The 24091-nt window shown below is 34.3% G+C and overlaps 2 protein-coding genes across 5 annotated transcripts in view; one reads left to right on the forward strand and one right to left on the reverse strand.

The window, feature by feature from the left end:
- LOC126823370 (solute carrier organic anion transporter family member 4A1) overlaps positions 1 to 24057 on the reverse strand; it is a 112510-nt gene extending 88453 nt beyond the window's left edge. Inside the window, exon 1 of one of the 3 annotated variants that reach the window (XM_050552192.2) lies at positions 22877 to 24057. The gene's annotated coding sequence lies outside the window, so the exon portion shown is untranslated. Of the gene's footprint in view, positions 1 to 14993; positions 15136 to 16958; positions 17047 to 22876 lie in introns of those variants that run through there. The other 2 variants (XM_050552201.2, XM_050552184.2) reach the window with 2 other exon arrangements.
- LOC126823440 (glutathione S-transferase omega-1) overlaps positions 1 to 24091 on the forward strand; it is a 107075-nt gene that overhangs the window by 37491 nt on the left and 45493 nt on the right. The gene's annotated exons all lie outside the window — the stretch shown is intronic.

The following is a 24091-nucleotide window of genomic DNA, read 5'->3' on the forward strand; positions in this document are numbered from 1 at the left end:
GAGTTCATGATGATTACAAAATATTTATCTCCATTATGCACATAACCTTGTAAGGTTTTTTATGCAATAAAGTTTTTTCTTCTTCTATATAAAAGTTCTTTCAAATAATGTGTTAAAAAAAAAGTCACCTCATGTGATTTTTGTATCTCTTTCAGTTTATAAATGCACAATTTTTATGTGTATTTTTCGAAGTAATATTATCTATGTGCATAAAGAACTTGAGAAATTTTATTATGTTGAATGGGTAGTGCAGATAAATAAAGAGTATTTTATTACAAAAAAATGGACTTATTTGTACTTTTATTTATTGAAAGAGAGTGCAGCTATTGCCGTCATATTTATACCGATTAACCCAAGATTACCAGGCATTTTTATGTCAGTAGTAAAACCAGATAGAGATTGCATGAGACCTTCATCAAAGGAAAGGGATTTGAGATCCAAACACAACAAATTGATCATTTTGAGATCACGTTTGACATCTCAACAATATTTTTGCCACTTTGGTCTTCAAATTCCAACTACCACAAGTGGACCTCAAGATATGTCTTAATACTATCTACTATGTCTCTTGGAAATCTTGACTTTTGTAGCCAATTTAAAACCCAGGCAATGTAACAAATACAAAATAACAAACACACTTTTCACTTAGTTAGCCCACCCAAAAATGACTAAATTTTAAGACAATAAACAAGCTTACCTTTTTAAAAAAACAAAGATTAGTAAGAAACATAATATTTAACACCATGCACTACTTTAATTTCAATGACAGTGCTAAATTTTCCACAAAAAGCAAAATGGTATCCTATTCCAAATGTAATTCTTTGTAAACTGGTGGAGAGAGATTTTTGAGAAGATAAGTAGACATGACATGTATCTATTGAGCTACTTAAACTGTTGTTCAAGCATATCCTACTAAACAAACTCCCTTCTTTTAAAAACATGTAACTTAAAGGGGCTCTAACAGGGGTTTTGAGGTCTTCCATTCAAGTACAATGGGCTAAAAGCTATGTTTGGATTTTTGCATGTGATTAACACAGCTGCTTCCGATAAATTTATTTTCTGTATTTAGGTAAAATGTCGTATTTTATTTTTAAAATTCTTGTAGAAAAGAAATCAATGTTAACGTTAGCACAGTTTCCCTCTATATGTTAGACGTTGCACCCTAACAGACTAATCCATTTTCTCTACTATACAAATTCAAAGAACTGTCCTCCCTGAACATAAACTGTGATTTCTGGTTAAAGTTTTGCTCTTGACATCATACTATCATCATTAGAGATATATTTTTCTCCCAAACAAGATTTACCTTCAACTGTCACTAAACTAACTGTTTATCATTTTAATTTAAAGGACCAAACCTTTGTCGATGTTCATATGTTCATAAAGATAATATGTTTTGTATCTATACATCAGTGCTACTGTTCAAAGTCACAACCGAAACATTAAACTTTATTTATATTCAGTCTCTTTAAATGAAAGAAAACTGTCATCAAATTTCAGTGAGGTGAATCCAGGCATTCGACACACAACACAAAGCCATAATAGGTTACTTACGTATTTAATCCCCTGAACAAAGGAAGAAATTCCGCAAATTTTGGGCGTCAATTATGATGGAAAAGATCTTAAACTAACAGGATTATCAACATTATAAAACCCCTCAGATTGGACGGTGTAGTGTATTACACACACGATAACCAATACCTATAGAAATTTAATGTTCCGGAAAGGCAACACTTGTATTACCAATCAAAAGGATATAAAAACCCTAATTTAAAGGGTATATCAAGTTTTTAAAGGTACAAAAGACACTATAATGCAGTGATTGAAGAGCGAAACCAAAACCCTTGAAAATCATGTTTAGGGCTTCTGTGGGTCTTAATCTGGCCCTAACAATGACAAAATCCACGAGGTCTCTTCCCGTGATAATATTACAGTTCATCTCTATTATAATTATACTGGAGGATATTTCCTTAATTCAAGTTTACAGTTTAAATAATACATATATTCTGAATAATAATTCAGAAAATATGTTAAAGATATTTTCTTTTAAAATCAAATTTCCAATATTATATATGTAAACTCTTCAAATGTTATATCAGTTGACTGAGGATACAAACCATCTGGAAAAGAATATTTCTCATTCTTACATAATGCACCTATAATTGTTTATAAAATACAATGATAAAGCATCGTAAAAGACTATTTACATTAGTTTTTATTAAGTAACAGGCTGTCTTTAAGCGACTGTAGCCTGAGGCTGTCAAAAATATTTGATTTTTATATGTTAACATTGAGGCCTACAATTTTTGTTTCAATCAACTGAATTACCATGTAATCAATGAGCCCCTTATTTTTTCCCCTTTAATTTTAATGAACAAAACGTCAGTTGTATCTGAACAAAAACTTCACTGACGAAACTGTGGCTATAAATTTGATAGTATTATACACCTTGTCAGTATATCATCTTGTAAATACTCTTAACAGACTTGTTATACATCAGTTATGTGATACTATAATTACATGTTTATATATATTACTTATCTATTATAAACATCATTATCACATCATATACCTACATAGCAATTTGTTTATAAACAATTTGTTTATTTGTAATAGACATCTTCACATTGTCAAGGGATTGAGAATTATATAAAAGAAATATTGTTAAATACAGGGGAAAAGTATTTAATATCATTATAAAGAAAACAGACACAGGTAAGACAAGCACACAGGCACAAGACAGGCAGCAGTGTCATACAGACACTAGTCACACCTTACTCCTCGCAGTGTTTCGTTTGATTAGAGCTAATCCCACTTAACACTGCTGTAAAGGAAGCAAATTTCTGCTCCAAATTATGACTGGTCAATAGTCCGATTAACAACCAATAGCTAACTGCGTAACAATATCATTAAGCTTTAAACAGAGCTCCAAATTGGACCAAATAATGTTTACAAAATATTGCAGGGAAACTAATTGCATGACAAATGAGGCTATCAATACTGATACAATGTAAGCAATACTGTTTGGAGACGAACAATACTTCCACCGTTTTTAATAATTGAAATCACTGTCCAAAGTTTTAGGGGAGACCCCAGATTAAACGAAGGGCTGTCATATTGCTGTACTGGGGATAGATTTGATTATTGGGAAGAATAGACACACTCCCCCAATAGTATCAGACGCCAATCCAGTAATGGCCAGTGAGGGATTTCTCAGGCCATTGCTTCAGGAATACGCATTCACACAGACCCCAGTATGACAAACACAGACACCCGTTAGGATAGGCATCAGACAGACCCCAGTGTGACAACTATACAGACACTTGTAGGAGAGAAACAGGAAGACAAGTACACAGACACTGAAATGACACACACCAGTAAAAGAGAAACCTATAGCCACTCTTCACTGTCAAAGTATCAGACTGACACAAACAATATCCTAGTTCTGTCCTGTTTATAAGACAGTTATTTTTATAAAGACATTTTGTATTGTTTTGAGAAGTAAGGGCTTTTTCTTCAAATGGTGTCAATTCTCTTCTGTCTTTAAACTAATTATTTAAAATTTGATGCTGCCTTAAAGATACATTATGGGAGATAAGATAACGAGATGGCAGTTCTCGCTATAATAGTTAAAAACTAGATAGTGTAAAGATAATTTGCTGAAAATTTCAGTCAAATTGATCCACTATGAGCCGAGAAAGAAGCGTGTGAAATTTTGGCATAGTCTCGGTCATCATTACTAAAATCATTAATATAAACAAGCAAGTCTTGATTATCCACTTTATTTGATTTAATTATCAACGGCCGTTAGCGGCATATAGGAATCTAATCCAGCCAACATCGAAGGCTAGCTTTGACATCGAGAGTTTATTATGGTCTGGATAAGTTAATTAATGTCTAATTGATAATTTAAATAACATTTCAGGCCTAAAGAAAGACTTGTAATAAGCAGATTTTGCTCTTGCATAATGCATGTTTAAGTAGCACCACCCTTTCTTCTATCCTAGAAGTTAAATAATGAAGTAACTGAATATTGTAAAGGATCTAATCATGGGTTTAACATAATACAGGATAGTCAAATAGTTTTGACATCTTGTCAGTTGAAGCAAGATAGAGTGGCTAAAAACTGTAGAAGGGGGTCCAGTTAATGATAGGAAAAACATAATATAGTCAAGTTGACTGTAAAATAATATACCTAAAGATCCAAATATACCACAAACTAAAAATCTAAGCATATTTTAAGTTTCTTTAATAAAAAGAGAATTGTTGTGATTTGCACATTGTGTTCAGATATTGGTGGAAAATATGTCCAAATCAGTTTTGTTGCATATTTACATGATCTATTTCTTGGATTTTCAACTTGTTTGTCAATTTTAACAATCAAGCCACTGACAAATCACATAGATTAAATTTAATATCATGGATCCAAACAAGATCCCAGACTTATAATATTTGGTTTTCTGGGAGATTATGTCAAATAGGACCCCGATTTGGTAACATCCAATGATTAAATGTGACTCATTTGCTACATGCAACATCATTCAACAATCTAATTGGTAATTCAAGATCCCTTTCTTACATCTAGTTCTAAGAACTGTAAGAAGGTTAGAAGAAGAATTGTATTTTAAGCTCCATGTTTTTAGCTTTTGACATTTTCAAATATACCTTGAAACTGTCCCAATGTGAATTGAATGAGTACAAGTTTCTTTATTTGTTTAAATAGCTCAGTTCAAATTTCTTATTCGAGTTAAATGACAACGTGTTTCAGTGAGATTCAAATTTTCATTAAAGAGGCATTATTTGTTGTTATTTGATTATAGAGTTGCATTGAGGTGTTTAAATTGGATTCCATGCAAAATTTGAGATAAATCTGCTAATCCATCAATAAGATATAAATGGTTTAAGATTATAGATGGTTTAATATTGATTATAACCTAATGTGTAAAATTAATCTTATTTATTTTATAGTTGAAAGTAATAGAGAGAGAGGGAGAGATGGGGTTTAATGTCCACTTGACACAAACTAGGTCATTTTGGGACTAACATATGGTTCAATTTTATTTCAACAATTCGCTTGTGCTTAGGGGTCTTTTGCAGTGGGTGGAAACCTGAGGACCCGGAGAAAACCCACGAGGTTGGACAGAGAAATGGGGTTTAACATCCACTCGACACAAACTAGGCCATTTCGGGACTAACATATGGTTCAATTTTATTTCCATAATTTGCTTGCACGTAAGGGTCTTTAACTGTGGGAGGAAACCGGAGGACCCGGAGAAAACCCATGAGGTTGGACAGGCGACCCTACTCCTTGTCACATACAACCGGTGTATCGAAACCATGCCAGTTGACTGAATGACAGACCTTATGATACAACGCGCATGTACTAACCATTTCAGCCATCCAAACCCCTCTTGAAAGTAATAATATCTCTGTAAATCCTCAGTATTGCCACTAATAGCAGAATTAAATAGAATGGTATTTAACACTGAACTTTAGTCACTTGAGACCAATATCTTGTAATTTGCTGTCTACTATTTTTCAAATTTCAACTGTCAAGGGGTCTGGTACAGGCACTCAACTTTTTGTACCATTCAATTTACTATAGATATACGTGAACTTCTGCAACTGTCAGTGATGTTAGAAATACCTAGTTAGAAATATATATACTGACAATGTTTAAAATGATGGGTTTTTTCTTCAGACTTTATTAAATTATCTCTTCAAAATATAACATCCTACACAATCCAAACGCTCCCATTGTGAATTCAAGGAATAACAATCAACTTGAAAAGCATAATAAATTTCTATGGTTTGCAAACGTAAGTAAAAATGAAAACACAAGTACATAAAAGATACTTTATCTTTTGAAATAGATATTATAGTGCGTTTGATCTTTTAATAAAATAACTATAAAGAAAAGAGAATTCATCAAATTTTTTTTTTCATTGTTGACCACAAATTTTGTCTCGCCATGACAGGGGTAGCTATTCACCGATAGATAAATCTTAGAAAACTTGCATCTACTTAGTTAAAAGGTAATGTAATGCCATGTTTCCCCTTCTTCTCTCCAGGGGACATGAGTGGTTGCATCTGACATAAGACTTACATCCAGAATGTGCCATGTTCAAATCCCAGCATGAAGCCTGTGGTGTCGACAAAAAAAGTGTGTCTAGCCATTTGGATGGGATATAAAACAGAGCATGTCTACAAATTGGTAGTGTAAGTAAGAGATTATTTGGCAAATGGAATTCAAAGAAGCGTTGGTGTATATTCTCTCCCCGGCCATTACATAACCATAGAAATAACTCTATACTGTATTTTAGTTTCAAAATTACTTAAGCTCAGTATCAAGAGATGTTAAATACCATACCATTCCATTTCTCTTCAAAATCCTTTTTTATCAGTAAACTATTCATCCCAGATCGACCTGATGACAAATACAGAGGGATGTTTGGCATAGTTGTTTAAACTGTTGAGCTCATATGTCATCTATATATGCAACACCAGTTTGCTACCGTATAACTGTATGTGACATGCGTAGTGCAATCTACTAAAATCTGATTTTCTCTCACAACTATAGAATCATGTGTATATATAGGGAACTAACGAATTACAGACAAACCATGTGTCAGTCCCCAAATACATTAAATCTCATCTCTTATCTGATGGTAAAGTCAAAGAGGCTGCAATCAAAGCATGTTTAAGATATCATCAATTTGTTAATACTTACTAGAGTTACAGATAGGTTTATTATTTGAAAGATTCACATTTTATACAGGTGTTTTTTGTAAACACTCTTAGACATGTCAAAACAATTTTTACTAATCTAAAAATCTGATGAAAAAATATTATCTTGAAGAAAATAACACATTCTGCTGTTAGTGGTAAATTAGAAGTTAAATTATTAGACATGTTTAACTAAATACTAGATATTTCTGACATCTCGAATCTGTTTAAAGGGACAGTCCCTCACTATTAATATCAATTCATGTGTCTACAGAAACAGTTTTAGAAGATTTTTTAAAAAGGGTCAAATCTCTTTAATTTTAGAGGATAATTTTGAAATTAACATGTGGTTGTAAGATAATTTTTTTATGATTATCACTGTTTTTTTCAGAGAATTATTATTGTTTCATTTTGTTTTTAAATATATGACATTACTTGAGGTTGTCATGCATAAAGCAGGTTATGCTTATTAAGGTGTTGTCCTGTAGTCGATTTGCATAACTAAGATCTTGATTCCCTTTTCCATTATGAGATAAACTCTGTCCCATCTACATCACAATATAACTTTCTTTTCACAATATGCCTGGTAAAGATAGTGACACGAAGGGGTTTGTGGGTTTAATCTCCACCATATCAACACTAATTAGGTAATTTTGGGACTAACATATATTAAGCAGCAGTGTGACAGACAAAACTATAGATTATTTAGGTAACTCTACAATCTGGTTAAAACACAGATCCTATTTCGTTTCGTTTTTATAGTTCAAAATTTCGTTTTTACTTGTCTTTACTACACTAGGATCTGGAAGAGTAGTTATCATTGACGTGTTCTGAATGATGTGAGTGATTAGCCAATGAAACGGTCTGTTACGGCGAGCTTTAGGCGTGTTTTGCACAAAACAGTGGGTAATCCACCAGTAACATCAATGCTGATTGGTTAATCAAATGTCCGACGTCATAAGGTCAAAAGCCGTTCGTATGACCTCTGACGCGACCTATCGCTACAACTTGTCAGATCTTCATGTAGTGTAGGCCATCGAAAGTATAAAAAAACGAAACGAAATATAGATCTGTATTTTAATCAGATTGGTAACTCTACTACTTGTTACAAATATGAGATCGAACTATGAACACTTGCATTAATCACAGAACTTTTGATCTGCATCACCCCCGTTAACTGAACGGTGAAATGGACCCTCATCTAAATATAAAAGGTTTTCTTTAAAACCAACATGAGGATCATTTGACCACTATATATTATTACCCTAAAATTTAAAAAGTCACATGTGATTTTTATTCTAGAATTTATACTGATTACTTACGTCTGACTTACATTTGAATCAAATTGGTTAAGTACTTTTTTCAATCAAAGACAAGTAATCAAATTATTTTGACACAAATTAAACGAGAGTTTTCAAAATTTAATTAGACTTGTATATGTCTACATGTATACTCCGTTTGCAACAAATTATTAAGTCAAGGTCTTATGTCAAAAGTTCAAGACCTATTTTTTTTATTAATTTTGCTCAGAGGAACTGGAGCTTGCAGAATTATTTTTCTAAGCAAAATATATCAAAATGCATGCCGAGGTAAGTTTACGCTAACTTGCCAAAAATAACTAGTTTATGCCGATCATTTATTTTCTTCAGATGTCCTTATCAGTTAGACTACTGTAAAAAATATAAACAAACTAATCATACTCCATGTTACTAAACTTTTTAGAGGCCATGTTTTATTTTTCTTTCATAAATGTAATTTGTATTTATATGTCAACCCAGATCGAGTCTAGATGGTTTTCATGATTTTACCATGGAGAATATTTGTGAATAAAAGTCCTCATATATAAGGACGATATATATATATTATGGTAGTCTTGATTAAAATTAGTTCCAGAATTAAACAGATTCTTTATTTACCAATTGAGGAAGATTTGTCAAGAATATGCAACCCAATGGTTAAAGAAATTCCCTCTATAAAACTTTAAATAGGCATTCTATGGCTGGATAAAATAATGCATTCAAAGAGTATGTATGAAATATATGTAACAGTTTATATCATATTAAAATAACCCTAGAATCCCGTAACTATTGGAAATCCAAAGATTGGCCATCTTGTAGCAAGGTATTTTGCCTGTATATCCATGGAACACTTTGACAGCCCCTAATGACAGTATGAAGATTTCGGCTCAGTTAAACCTTTAAAAATCCTCGAAGGCTTGGTTTGTCTCTAATTTTGCACGCCATCTCATTTACCTGTATCATTAAATCATAGCTCAGATCTCTGATTCTGGTTTCAGCAATCTTAAATGTCTGAAATCAATGCTCATGGAATAATTTGCAAAATTCTAGAAAGAGGTCAACTTCATAAAATTTAAAGATAATATGCATTCAAAGACTGTCTGATCTCTCTGCGTTAGGGAGCGCTTTATATATATACTATTCAAAAAAAGTAGGGGATATTTGATTTTTAAGTGTTATTAAAGTCACCTAATGAAACTGACGAAGAAACAAATGACAAAATGAAATGAAGTTCACATTCATCGATTTATTCCAAATGATCGTTAGACTAAGTAAGGCACAGACTGACCATTATAAGGGTAAAATTATACCCGGGGTCAAACAGCAAAGTTACCACAGCATCACAACCAAGTCAGTAACGGGTAAATCCTCCTCTGTTTGCCAAACAAGCATTGATCCGACGTGGCATACTCCTAATGAGACGTCTAAGGTCATTTTGGTCCAGATTGTCCCATTCCTGTTGCAACGCAGCAGCAATTTCTTGGACATTGGCAGGACGTTGTTGACGTTGACGTAACCTCTGTCCAAGCATGTCCCAGACATGCTCGATGGGGGAGAGGTCGGGACTCAGTGCTGGCCAAGGTAATGTGGTGATGTTCTGTTGTTGGAGGTAACCTGTAACGATCCTGGCCCGGTGACATCTTGCGTTGTCATCCTGGAAGATGAAACGGCGGCCATGACGTCGTGCGAACGGCACAACATGGACTGCCAAGATGTTGTCCCGGTAGTACTGGCCTGTAACACGCCCTGCAACAACATGTAAAGCCGTTCTTCCAGCAACAGTGATGCCTCCCCACACCATAACAGAACCACCCCCAAATCGATCATGTCTGATGACGTTAACGTCTTGGAAGCGCTCGTTTCGACGACGCCACACCCTCCTACGTCTGTCCAAAAAATCAACAGTGAACCTTGACTTATCTGAAAACATCACATTGCTCCAGCGTCGATTATCCCAGTGTTGACGATCCCTACACCAACGACGTCTTGCCTGAATGTGATGATCTCTCAAACAAGGGATCACGCGAGGACGTCGGGCGCGAAGGTGACCCCTATGCAGTCGATTCCGAATCGTCTGGCCACTCACTCTCACACCAGTGTCTGTTTGAAGACGAGCGCTGATCTGATTTGCTGTGATGACACGATTTCTCAAGGCCAAGGTACGGATAAATCGATCCTGGGCTTGAGTTGTCGCCCTTGGTCGACCTGAGCGTGGTCTGTCCTGTACAGATTGTGTATCACGGTATCTGGACCATAGGCTGCTTATGACAGACTGAGAAACATTCATCGTCCGCGCCACAACCGCCTGTGTTGTGCCGATCTGTAGCATGCCAAGGGCACGTAACCTTTCATTTTGGGTAAGCCGACGCATATCAAAATTTGTTTTCTGGTCACTAAAACAATTAAACTGATGTTTCCACCCTGGAATTCAATGCCACAATGACTGTAACATTCAAAGTCAGAGTCGTGCAAATCTTGGGTTGGACCCCCATGATGATTCCAAGCATCACCTGCATTCCATGCGGTAGCTATTGGTGCGTTTGGGCGTCACATGTAACTGGAAATGTTTTTTCTGTTAGGTTCTATAGTGACTTTTTTCGTAGTCATTTGCATATTTTAGTATTATGCCCCCAAAATCAAATATCCCCTACTTTTTTTGAATAGTATATATGTTGATAAACTTGATGGTGAGCGGACTAGGAAAAAGTGAGAGACTTAAACGTACAACAGAGATAAAAACCACAGAAAAAGACATAGGCAGTGGATAATCCGAGAATTTATTTAGGCTACGTACTGCGACAGCCAAGTCACATGACACAAACATGACTTCTTTTAATATATTTTTTTTTTATAGCGTGGGGGGTTTCCTAGTGAATACAATGTTTTTAGAAGGTTTTGAAGCAAAATTTTGATAGATTAATTAGTTTGAATGTTTTAGTCCAAATATATCCTCAAATCACCCAGTTTGTACTCGGGGAAGGTAACTTTAATGTTTTCATTAAAACAGATGAACATTGATTAAAAACTACATAAAGCATGCAATCCAAACCTAGTGAAACAAATAAAACATTTCTGCAACAAGTCGGTAGGAAGCATGTTGGAGGACAGACGATCTTGGTATCCCCAGATATACAAACTCGATCACTTATCACTCGTTGTAATTTACATATCCACAAAGGGATGTTAAATATGGAGTAAATATGCAATTGTAAAATTTCTAACAGTTCAAGCTCAAACTGCCTGTGTTGCTGAGACTACAATTCATTGATGTAAGAAAGTGTAAAAAGTTGAAAGGTTTTTTTGAAAACAATTATGACTTTGTATGTTAATAGATGTTAGGGAGATATAATAATATTTCATTGCAATATAAACAAACAAACTATTGAAACAACGTAGATCACAGCCACATGGAAAGACAATTAACAAAACGAGTTGTAAGAAATGTTTTGGATTTAAGAACAGGACATTAAAATATCATGTTAAGTCAATCTGACACCAGAAAGGAAAAAAAAAATGATGTCAATTTTCATGGGAAATGCCAGCATGTCTTTTTAAAGTTAATTTAAGCTTGTCTTCAGATCAAAAAGGCTGGGACAGTTTCAAAAACTTATTAAAATCAGTAATTTATGTTTACAATAAAAGAAAGTCTGATAAATAAAATAAAATTTCACTCGAACAGGATCTTTCCCTCATATTTTCCTAACTCAAACCCATGTTCGCTATGGTTTGTAATACAGTTAACTGGTAGACAGATCCTGGTATTGAGCTCGATATTTAAAAGCTTCAAACTAAAAGGTACAAATTTCGTCATCTTATGGTGTGAATTGTCTGTTTTCAGTTTAGTTCTGCGAGATAGAGTTACTATACAAACTGGTCCAATACTGTAAATTATAAGTCAGATAATACGCTCCAGATGAAACGGTAATCTGATTTGTACAGTAGCTTCGACATTTTTTTTTTTTAAATCTGAAAAGTAAAGAAGAGGAGTAAACATTTCGCCACTATAATACTTTGGTAATTTATATTTTTCTTGAAATTACTATGGCCATATGACAATGATAGGGAGGAGAATTTTGAATAGATGTCATAATTCCTCTTCTTAAAATTCACAGTCCCATGTATTTTTTTTAAAATATGCAAGCCAATGATGTACACTGTGTACATGTGTCTGTTCAGTAATGTGAAACCTCCTACACCCAGTATAAGCCTGGACAGGGCTTGAAAAATTCAAAAGGGCCATTCATGGCCCATACTGCAATTATGACCCAGGACATTCTACTCAAGGAGTGCAATGCCAAAACCATTTGATTACTTCTACCACAAAAGACAGAATATAATCTGCATAAATTTCAGTACTATTCACAACAAAAGATTAATGCAATGTATCTGTGGGTTAACACAAGTATTCAAATTAGAGAGCCATTATTACCTTCAAATAAATACACTTAATTTGATCAAATATACTGGCAAATCAGTCTTAGATTTTGAATACAATCTAATATGAACATCATAATGCAACTCATAGTCAAATCCTGACAAATCGAAAACTAATTGTCCATAATTTTTGCAGCCTCTTTAGCCAACAGTCCAGCTATACCCGTTTTCCTACACCATCAAGTGGCCTATTACAATCTTGCCAGAGGAAAATCTTTCCTCCATGAAAACATTATGAATCACATGACTACACGCTGTGATGATAGAACAACATCTGAGCACATTAATCTATGTAGAGATTAAAGCTACATTCCTCTTACTGATTACAATGATAAATATTGTAGAGAGAACTATTAAACCTAATGACATCTGTAGTACAATAAAAATACTCGAAAATCTTCAATATATCTTCATTAGAATACCCCACAATGAGATTCTATCTGTATTAAAGATCTACCAATCCCTGAGCAAAGAGACATTAAGTGCAATGGATACCAATTAGTTAATGCCTACATTGGTCCATACTCATTGTTGGCCACAGGCCTTTGTTGTTCACGAGATAAATTGGCATTTATCTTGATTTCAGAATCCAAGAAAATAGAACCAGTGGTTGCCAGGCAAGATATGCCCACATGGTAGAATGGTGATATATTTAAACGTTTTTTAAAATATGATCAAAATTGTGTCCTCTATAGAATCCACGAGCTAAAAATATGATTTTTCGTTTAATCAGGGGCCATAATCCAGGAGGTTATGGTCTGATATGTGCAAATATGCAAAGGAACTGAGATCTTTGAGATATAAACATATAAATCAAAGAAAAATTGTGACCTCTAGCGGGTCCGCAACCTTGGTATTACATACTTTTACACAATTTGCATTCAAGGAGCTGCCATTTTAATGAATAAAATTCCCACTATTATGTACATCAGCGGGAATTACTCCATCTTCTATTCATGTCTACTCTCTGCCTGCATCAGTTTTTGATCCAGCAGCTACACAGATCTATCGGCTTGTTCATTCTCTGCTACTCTTATCGAACCAAATACATGGATGTCTAGTATTATATATCAGTAATTGCTTGGAATTTCAATTTTGATTTACTCCAGAAGATCTCTGTTCAATAGTAAAAATAGCATCACATGTAGTGGTTGATGCCTATTTTAGGCAACAAAATATTCAGATTCTTCTTCAATAAATATGATTATTTTTTATCAAATTATCTTAAAGGGACAACATGTTAGAATAACAGATATATGGTCTACTTTATCTCAATAGTTAGCTTGAGTAAAGGAGACCCAGCTGTGAGAAGAAACACAGGATCCCAGAGGAAGTCTGTGGGGTTAAGCAGGCAACCCCTTCTTGACATGTGAACTTCCAAAATTTGAATCTAGTGAATAACAGAACAAAGGCACTCATATTATGAATTTCATTGCATGTGAACCAGACTTTAATTAATCCAAGATAATTTTCCCTTTAATATCATCCTCTTACATCAGAGATGAAAAAATATTATCTAATAAATATTTGGCTTTTATTCAAATATTTCAAACTATATGGCATGTTTATTCAAATTAGATTCATTATATATTGGGGGAAAAAACGATATTATTAGTATTGATCCTATCACCTTTCACACAGAATATACAAACAGTAAAAATATTACTATATTTATACAAAATTTTGGGCATATTTTTCAGTTCATAGGAGCCGTTATGATTGGGAGCTCTGCAACATTTATAACTTTATTGACAGACATTGCATGGAAATGAAAACTTAGGTTTGGCTCTGAAAATGCCATACTTTTGGTTGTTGGGCAGTTTGATTAAAATACAGATCTATAATTCGTTTCTTTTTTATTTTTTTATACTTTTGATTGCCTACTCTACATGAAGATCTGACCAGTTTTACTGAAAGGTCGCGTCAGGGGTTGTATAAGCAGCTTTTGACCCTATGACATCAGACATTGATTAATCAATCAGCGTTGACATTTCTAGTGGTTTACCCACAGTTCCGTGCATGACACTCCAAAAAGTTGCCATAACAGATGGTTTCATTGGCTAATACCTCACGCCATCCAGAATGCATGTTATATAATAACTTTTCCAGATCCTAGTGTAGTACAGACAAATAAAACGATATTTTAAACTATAAAAAACGAAACGAAATAGGATCTGTGTTTTAATCAGATTGGTTGTGGGAAACTTCTGTCTTATACCCAATAAATCCTTTTGTTTTTATTAACATTACATGACACTATACATTGTACATCTATCTTCATGTGAACAGCTTTAGAAAATTCATCTGTGATATTTTAAAGTACAAGGTGAATGATAAAAGATCACGTAATAAAGATTATAGTTTGTAATCCATATTTTAGAGACAGAAGTACCTTTGTTGGTCTGTATCCATGTAGTGGAGACTGAAGTACATAATTAATCAGAGGGATCACTAATAATTGAAATAAAATGTTCATCTCTCTTACCTAACTATATACGTACTTATTGTATGTATATAAGAAACATATATACTTACTATTATATGTTCAGTCGCTCTAATAATATATGCACTTAAACATGTATACAAATCTTTATAAACTGATAAAGACTACTGTACTGATTTCTATAACACCACAGATAATGTAATACCATGTATACTCTCTTAAACAGGTTATCTTAAACATACAAAACATGCTTAACTACGGCAGTCTTGATAATAAATGCAATTCAAAGGAGGATCATCCAGAGATAAAAGATATAATAGAGCATGACATTGATAGCTTTGCTACTGCAGGTTATAAACAAATATTTAAAGTTACACTACAGTCTACAAAATATTAATATTCAAGTGTGGCATTATGTACAAACAATTTTAATTTTCTTTTTTCCATCCGGTGCATCATAAGGTCTGTCATAGAGTCTATTGGCATGGTTTCAATTCCCCAGCTGCAGGTGACAAGGAGTAGGGTTAAACCCAATCTCTCTCTGTCTCCCTAATTTATGACTAGGGCTGAATTACATGAAAGAAACTTACCTACATCAAGGCTGGTATCCTCACAACGATTATAGCGAAGATCAAAAATTCCTGACAGGGACTGCAGGAAATCGGTCATTCAGTGATAATTTGTCATTTGAAGAAAAGGAAATTCATAAATTGATGGATAAATATCATTACCTGTGGTCTTCCCCTTGGCCAATACTATTGGACTAATGGAGTGCTACCACAGATGGTTGTATGTTCCCCCTAAGAATTCTACCAGAACCTCTTAATGAATCCACCCTACCAAAATCTTCTACAAAACCTCTGAATGTATCCTCCTTTTCATCCAGATCACCTGCCCAAATCTTTCAATGCATCTAGCCAAATCTCTAGCCAAAACCTCTAGATAATTCATACCTTTTAATTAATCCATCCTTCTATTTCTCCTGTCAAAACCTTTTTAATAAAACTGAACACTTAATAAGTTATTACACAAAAATACCTAGCTTCTCCTCCTTTAATGACCTGTTTTATCTGTTATTTCCTATATCTTATATAATGTATGAAACAGTTGTTTATACCAAGTTTATATTTTAACAATATGTATAGTGATATTTTAATTACATGTATTCTTCACATTGTACTATATTCTAGCTATTAAAAAACTATTAAACATGTCCTATATGACATTGAATAGGTAACTTAATACCAGGGCGTGGGTGCATTTATTATTTGATTCTTATATATAACAAATAGCTTATTACATAATTTCAAACTATTTTAGATATCTAAACTTCTCAAGATGGTATCAGATGCTCCAGAAAGAGTAAGCATTTTGCACCTGTAATATACATAGGACAATATAGGACATATTTTTCAAGAGTGGTTCTCACTTGTCAGGTGTGGCTACTAAATGATTATAGCGAAGATTGAAAATTCCTGACAGAAACTGCAGGAAATAGAACAATTGGTGATAATTTGTCATTTGAAGACAAGGAAAAATTCATAAATAATGGCATTAGCCTACCTGTGGTGTTCCTCTGGGCCAAAAAGGCTAATTCTGCCATAACCTCTGTTACTAGAGGAGACCAACAATAGCACATAAAAACTTTAATAATGTTGAGTTTATTAACATGTCAAATTCTTCTAACAAATAAATGTTTTAATCTTCTATCAAATGAGTTTTTCATGACAGAATTTAAGTCTGATTTACAGTAGGGCTTATAAAGGGGGATTATTCTTTAATGACTTAATATTTATCTTGACATACACACAGAGATTGTTTCCTTAATGACTGCTATTAAATAGATATTTGATAGGATGTGCCAACATCTTGTGTATATGCACATAAAAGGGACATACAAATACTCCACATAACTTTTTAAATCACCGTAAAGAGTAATATAGGGGATGGAGCTTTATCAAGACTGGTTTAAATGACTTTTTGATGAATGGCATTTTAATACATGGGTTATTCTGCACCATCATATATTCTTCCACGGTCGCAGTTTTTCTGCTTACCTAGTCGACTTGTATCCCATCCATTTCTTTACACCGACTTCATATCTGTCACTAGGACATTTCAACAACTGATCATTTCTCACTTATTAAATATCATGTCAGGTGACTCTCAATTATGTATTTGCTGGTCACATGACTGTGCATCAGTACAACATTTCAATTTAAATAGAGTCGAACATGTTGACATTTTTGCAATTTGACAGTTGTCATCAAAAATAAATTACTGACATTTTTGTTTCCATATTCCTTTTCACACTGCTTTCATCTTATTCATATCTACTCCAACTGGCAATAACAATATAGTCTGTTTGTTTCCTCCAAAACTGACATTTTTGATTCATTCATTCAAAAGAAATACAGCAACAAACTGAGGTGTGAAATGTAGGTGTATGATAAGATAAGATAAGATAAGATAAGATTTTATTGTATCATAACACCCATTTCAGGCCGCATATACATGACATAAGTAACATGACAAAAAATAAATAGCAATATACATATATATATTTATAAGAATACTAAACATAAAATACATAGGTTCATGTTAAAAGTGAAAATATCTATCAGAAACATCACTTCAAAAATGTATAGATGTCAAAAGGATAAAAAAATAAAATGTAAAGTTTTGCCTTGTAATACCTTATTAGGTCGAGGCTTGATTTCTACGTTGAAATGCTTTATATATATAATGGCATACACTCACAGAAACTGAAGGGGGAGGGTCAAATAGATTTTCAAACGTTATGGCCAAATTGTTGTTACTGAATGTAGCAGAAAGAATATTTAGCCTAAGAGATTAATAGTGTGGACATTCAATTAAGAAGTGAAATTCGGTTTCTGCTTTAGAGAGGGAACAGAGTGCACATAGTCTCATATCAGGGGGGACGTTCTTGTACCGGCCCCTCTCTATTTCTAGTTTATGGGAACTCAATCGTAGTGCGGTCATAGCAGACTTGAAGTTTTTATTGTGTACATGAAGCAAATAATTAGCTGGATAGTCTATAGTAGGTTTTACAGTGCCGTAAGTTCTAAGTTTTGAATTGCCAGAAATATATTCGGTTTTATAAATAGTATTGAATTGGGACTTTATGGCCGTTTGAATGTTAGATTTTGAAAGTTGCAAGGGAGATAAGTTGAACTGGTCCATGAGGGAGGATATTGCTGCTGACCATGATAATTTGGGATTTGATTTGCCTATTTCTACATCTTCCACATATGCGGCGGATAGTAACGGATTAGTACGTTTTATGTCGGGTGTATTTAATCTTTTATAAAATAGCAACATTCGTTGGTAAATATCAATTTGAATTGGGAAGATACCTAGTTCAGCCAATGATCCTATGTTTGATGATTTTTTGGGTTGGAGAAAAATGGATTTGCAAGTTTTTATTGTGATTTTATTATGCTCCACATAGTTCCATTTGTGTAAATTCACATTTCTGCTATGTACTATACTATTCAAAAAAAGTAGGGGATATTTGATTTTTAAGTGTTATTAAAGTCACCTAATGAAACTGACGAAGAAACAAATGACAAAATGAAATGAAGTTCACATTCATCGATTTATTCCAAATGATCGTTAGACTAAGTAAGGCACAGACTGACCATTTTAAGGGTAAAATGATACCCGGGGTCAAACAGCAAAGTTACCACAGCATCACAACCAAGTCAGTAACGGGTAAATCCTCCTCTGTTTGCCAAACAAGCATTGATCCGACGTGGCATACTCCTAATGAGACGTCTAAGGTCAATTTGGTCCAGATTGTCCCATTCCTGTTGCAACGCAGCAGCAAGTTCTTGGACATTGGCAGGACGTTGTTGACGTTGTCGTAACCTCTGTCCAAGCATGTCCCAGACATGCTCGATGGGGGAGAGGTCGGGACTCAGTGCTGGCCAAGGTAATGTGGTGATGTTCTGTTGTTGGAGGTAACCTGTAACGATCCTGGCCCTGTGACATCTTGCGTTGTCATCCTGGAAGATGAAACGGCGGCCATGACGTCGTGCGAATGGCACAACATGGACTGCCAAGATGTTGTCCCGGTAGTACTGGCCTGTAACACGCCCTGCAACAACATGTAAAGCCGTTCTTCCAGCAACAGTGATGCCTCCCCACACCATAACAGAACCACCCCCAAATCGATCATGTCTGATGACGTTAACGTCTTGGAAGCGCTCGTTTCGACGACACCACACCCTCCTACGCCTGTCCAAAAAATCAACAGTGAACCTTGACTCATCTGAAAACATCACATTGCTCCAGCGTCGATTATCCCAGTGTTGACGATCCCTACACCAACGACATCTTGCCTGAATGTGATGATCTCTCAAACAAGGGATCACGCGAGGACGTCGGGCGCGAAGGTGACCCCTATGCAGTCGATTCCGAATCGTCTGGCCACTCACTCTCACACCAGTGTCTGTTTGAAGACGAGCGCTGATCTGATTTGCTGTGATGACACGATTTCTCAAGGCCAATGTACGGATAAATCGATCCTGGGCTTGAGTTGTCGCCCTTGGTCGACCTGAGCGTGGTCTGTCCTGTACAGATTGTGTATCACGGTATCTGGACCATAGCCTGCTTATGACAGACTGAGAAACATTCATCGTCCTCGCCACAACCGCCTGTGTTGTGCCGATCTGTAGCATGCCAAGGGCACGTAACCTTTCATTTTGGGTAAGCCGACGCATATCAAAATTTGTTTTCTGGTCACTAAAACAATTAAACTGATGTTTCCACCCTGGAATTCAATGCCACAATGACTGTAACATTCAAAGTCAGAGTCGTGCAAATCTTGGGTTGGACCCCCATGATGATCCCAAGCATCACCTGCATTCCATGCGGTAGCTATTGGTGCGTTTGGGCGTCACATGTAACTGGAAATGTTTCTTCTGTTAGGTTCTATAGTGACTTTTTTCGTAGTCATTTGCATATTTTAGTATTATGCCCCCAAAATCAAATATCCCCTACTTTTTTTGAATAGTATATTTGCGACCCCCATACATCACAGGCATACAGAGCTATTTGTTTCACTACTGCTTCATACAGTCTTATGAGTACTTCGGTTGGCAGGTGATCATCGGTGCACACTTTCTGACGGATACCAAACCATGACCTCCTAGCCTTTTTACTTAATTCATTTATCGCACTTTTGAAGGATGCGTTATTCGTTATATAGACTCCCAAATATAGATATTCATCAGTAGTTTGGAGCAGTTGATTGTTAAAAAAGAATTTCAATTGGGATTTGTTTTTCAGACTTATCTTATTGTTATTAAAAAGCATCACTTTCGTTTTTGCAGAGTTAATATTAAGTTTCCAATCAGTGCAAAAAGAGTTGAGACATACAAGACAATTTTGAAGACCGACAGATGATGTTGATAACAGAACAAGATCATCTGCAAAAAGAATATGAGATATTTCATGCGAGTCAAGATCTGGGCTGTCAAAATTTAAATTAAATGTTTTTAAACAAGTTTGCAGGTCGTTTAGATATATATTGAATAAAGTCGGGCTAAGGACACATCCTTGTTTCACACCCAAGGACGATTCTATATTTTTTGACAGACCATCTAAGGTTTTCACAGTATAAGAAGTATAGTTATACAGAGATCTAATTAGACTGAAAACTTTCCCATTGATATTATGCTGAAGTAATTTTAGCAACAAGCCCTTTCTCCAAACTGAATCAAAGGCTTTAGAGAAGTCGACGAAGCATAAGAACAAATCAGTTTTTTCCTTCTTACATTTATTAATCAAGGTTTTTAAAATAAAGACGTTATCAACAATTCTATGATTTTTACGAAATCTGCACTGTGCATCATCTATGACATTATTATCCTCAAGGAAGTTTGTAAGTCTCTGATTTATGATTGACAAAAAGCATTTGCTTAGACAGCTAGCTAGAGCTATCCCTCTATAATTGTTGGGGTCATTTTTATCTCCTTTTTTATGAATGGGAACAATAAAGGAATTTTTCCAAGATTGGGGCAAGATCCCCGTTGAAAGAATTAGATTAAATAATTTCAAGTAGTGATCTAACATGATTTCCTGTGACATGAGTAGCATTTCATTTAGTATGAGGTCAGGCCCACCAGATTTGTTTCTTTTAAGGCTCGAAAAGGCTGTTCTCACTTCATCGGCAGAGACTGGGTTGTTTAGGGATGTATTTTCTGCATTAGAATCTAGCAAAGTTTTAATTAAAGTTTCCGTTTTATCATCATTAGTGGTTGGGGAGTTGTTTTGAAAAAGACTTGTGAAATGATTTTGCCAGTCATCCAGTTTAATATTACTATCTTCTGTTTGCTTATTTTTAATAAGAGAGTTCACAAGATCCCAATATTCCCTTGGATTATTAGATTCAAGTTCAGCGAGTTTTTTGAGGATAACATTTTTTTCTTGACGTTTTTTGTATTTAGTAACATTTTTGTATAATTTCTTTCTGTTAAAATAAATTTCCCTGAAATGCCTATTATGTACATTATTATTAAATTTATGCTGGGCTTCTATCATTTCTCTTTTTAACTTCTGACAGTCCTTATCAAACCATTTATGTTTCTTTTTCTTTTTCTTGACCACCACAAATCTAACACAGGCTCTAGTATTATCTATTAAGATATTGGATAAGTCTGTAGTCGCTTCTTGGATACTATTTTGATTACTTGTATAAGGGGTCATTAGAAAATTATTCAGCTTAGCTTTTGTTGAGAGTTTTTGTAGTTCTTTTAGAAAAGAAATATCCGAGTCTGGTTTCCAAATAAATTTCCTTACTTTAATTTTATTTCTAGTAGTACTACCCGTTTTATAAGAGATAAGGTCAGGTTGGGATAAGGACGGTTTAGGACTCTGGGGGATCTTACATGTATTATGATATGGAGTACATGTACCAACAATATTGCACTCAATTAAGCAGTGGTCAGACATGTAGTTTAACGGAGACACCTTAAATAATTGGACATCATCAAATAGAGAGAGGCTGGTAAGAATGTAGTCCACAGTACTCTGACCATTGTAGTTTATGCAAGTGTACGAACCAAGTATATCCCCAATACACCTGCCATTAAGAATACAGATATCTGTGTTGTTACAAATCTGAATAAGCTCTCTACCCCAGGTATTGATTTAAGGGTCTTGGTTGTTCCTAACTTTTAAAAATTCATTATCAGGTATGTCATTAAGCAACTGTGGATATGGCTTAGTTATGCTACAAGTATCAGAATCAGGAAAATAAACATCACTTAAAACATGAGTTCTGGAATTGAAATCACCCCCTAAAATAATTTTACCTTGGCTTTTGAAACGTAATATGTCATTCTCCAATTCGTCAAAAGGATCATACTGTCTTTTGTTCCATATTGGGGAGTTTTGTGGTGGGATATATACCGCGGCAATAAAGATATCTGATTTCAGATTTAAGTCGGTTTTACACAGTTTCAGCCAAATGGTATCACCATCTTTTTTATCAATAATTTGGACACTATCGCATAGTTTGGATGTGAGCATACTAATATGTTAAATAACATTGTTGCATTGAATTGTATACATGTAACTGTATTAGCCATCCACAGGTATTTTTTTGTAACACTGAATTCCTTTTATCAATAACATGGGTATAACTAACCTTTTCACTTTAAAACTGTGGCTATACCTTACCATCCAGAAAATTTGTACCTTTTATTGTAATCTAATCTAACATATGAGAAAAATACAGTCACCAAATCATGTGTGTTGCTTATTGCAAGAAAATCTGCTGACAGTAGACATAGAATTATAACAATAATTTAAAAAGTTAGGATATCACAAAGTTAAATTTGACTATAAATGTGTTTTTCTTCTGCCCACTAAAAAGAAGAACAAAAATATGTCTTGATCATTCTACCCCAAACCCCATCCTTTTCTCCTATGAATTGCAATGCCTTACCTGTAAATAATAGACTGTCAATCACTGTACATCAACAGGTATGATAATCCTTGATCTATATCTTTACCTAGATCAGGTGACAGATCAGATATAGGTAATAGTTCTCTTATAGTAAACAACACTTGATCAAGTCAAACTCAAAGTTTACATTTAGATTACTGATATATATTGATACGGCACTTATCAGTACTGGATCCTGAGATATTTTGTGTTTAAATTAGCTTTATCAAAGGACTTGTCACACTTATTAAATCACTTGGTTTCAACTGCTGTTATAAATAAAGTACTGGATTAAGAAATCACTATTTTTCTTCTACAATTCATGAAAATTTGAAATAATTTCACTTTTCAAACAATTATACCTATTTCCATTAGTCTTCGTAACTATTCAATTAGTAGTATATTTTAGTGTAACTGGTATGTCACTAATTTGATAATCCTATTCACTAAATCAATGGAAATTGATAAAGCAGTAACTATTGTGCACAAATTCACTATCACTAATTAATATAACTAAAAGTTCTACAATCCACTTCAAAGAGTTATCTATTAGCAGAAATTACATTGAGTTAACATGAAATAACACTTTTTATTTCAATCCTAACACATGTTAAAAACATTTACAAGATAAAGTGTGTATTTAACACCACAAAACTCTATTATTCAACAGATGTCACCTAACTAACCCAAACATTAAAATCCTTTTTTTTAAATCCTTTCATCCACACAATTTAGAAAACCACTTATTTACTTAAGCAGGCATGTTGACATAGGACAGTATTTAGATGACCGAACACTAAACTGAAGAATCTTAAATGCTGATCATCAAGAATTCATTTACTTTGATAGTAAGGTGTCTTTAAAATCATATTAAAACTAGTTCCAGTCTAAGTAATGGAATGCTTTAATGCATAGTAATATTTCAATACTATTTGATAATAAAATGTTTATACAGGAATTTCCAGAAAAATTTAATAGAAGTGTGTCTATTAGAAGTCTCTAAATCACTTTAAGAGTAATAGCAGTTTTGAGTACACTCAAACATGTGTTTCCATATGTCTTTAAGTCCTCACACTATCTATGCAAAAACAATACAATCTCTTACATTCACATTACAAATCCAAATGTTTACACCCCAAGCTCTTATAGCGTACTAAACACTCTCTTTGAGGTATAGCTTCAAGTTCATAGTAGAGTAACAGAGTGTGTATACAT

This window comes from Patella vulgata, chromosome 1 (assembly GCF_932274485.2).
Source record: "Patella vulgata chromosome 1, xgPatVulg1.2, whole genome shotgun sequence".
NCBI classification, from domain to species: Eukaryota; Metazoa; Mollusca; class Gastropoda; family Patellidae; genus Patella; species Patella vulgata.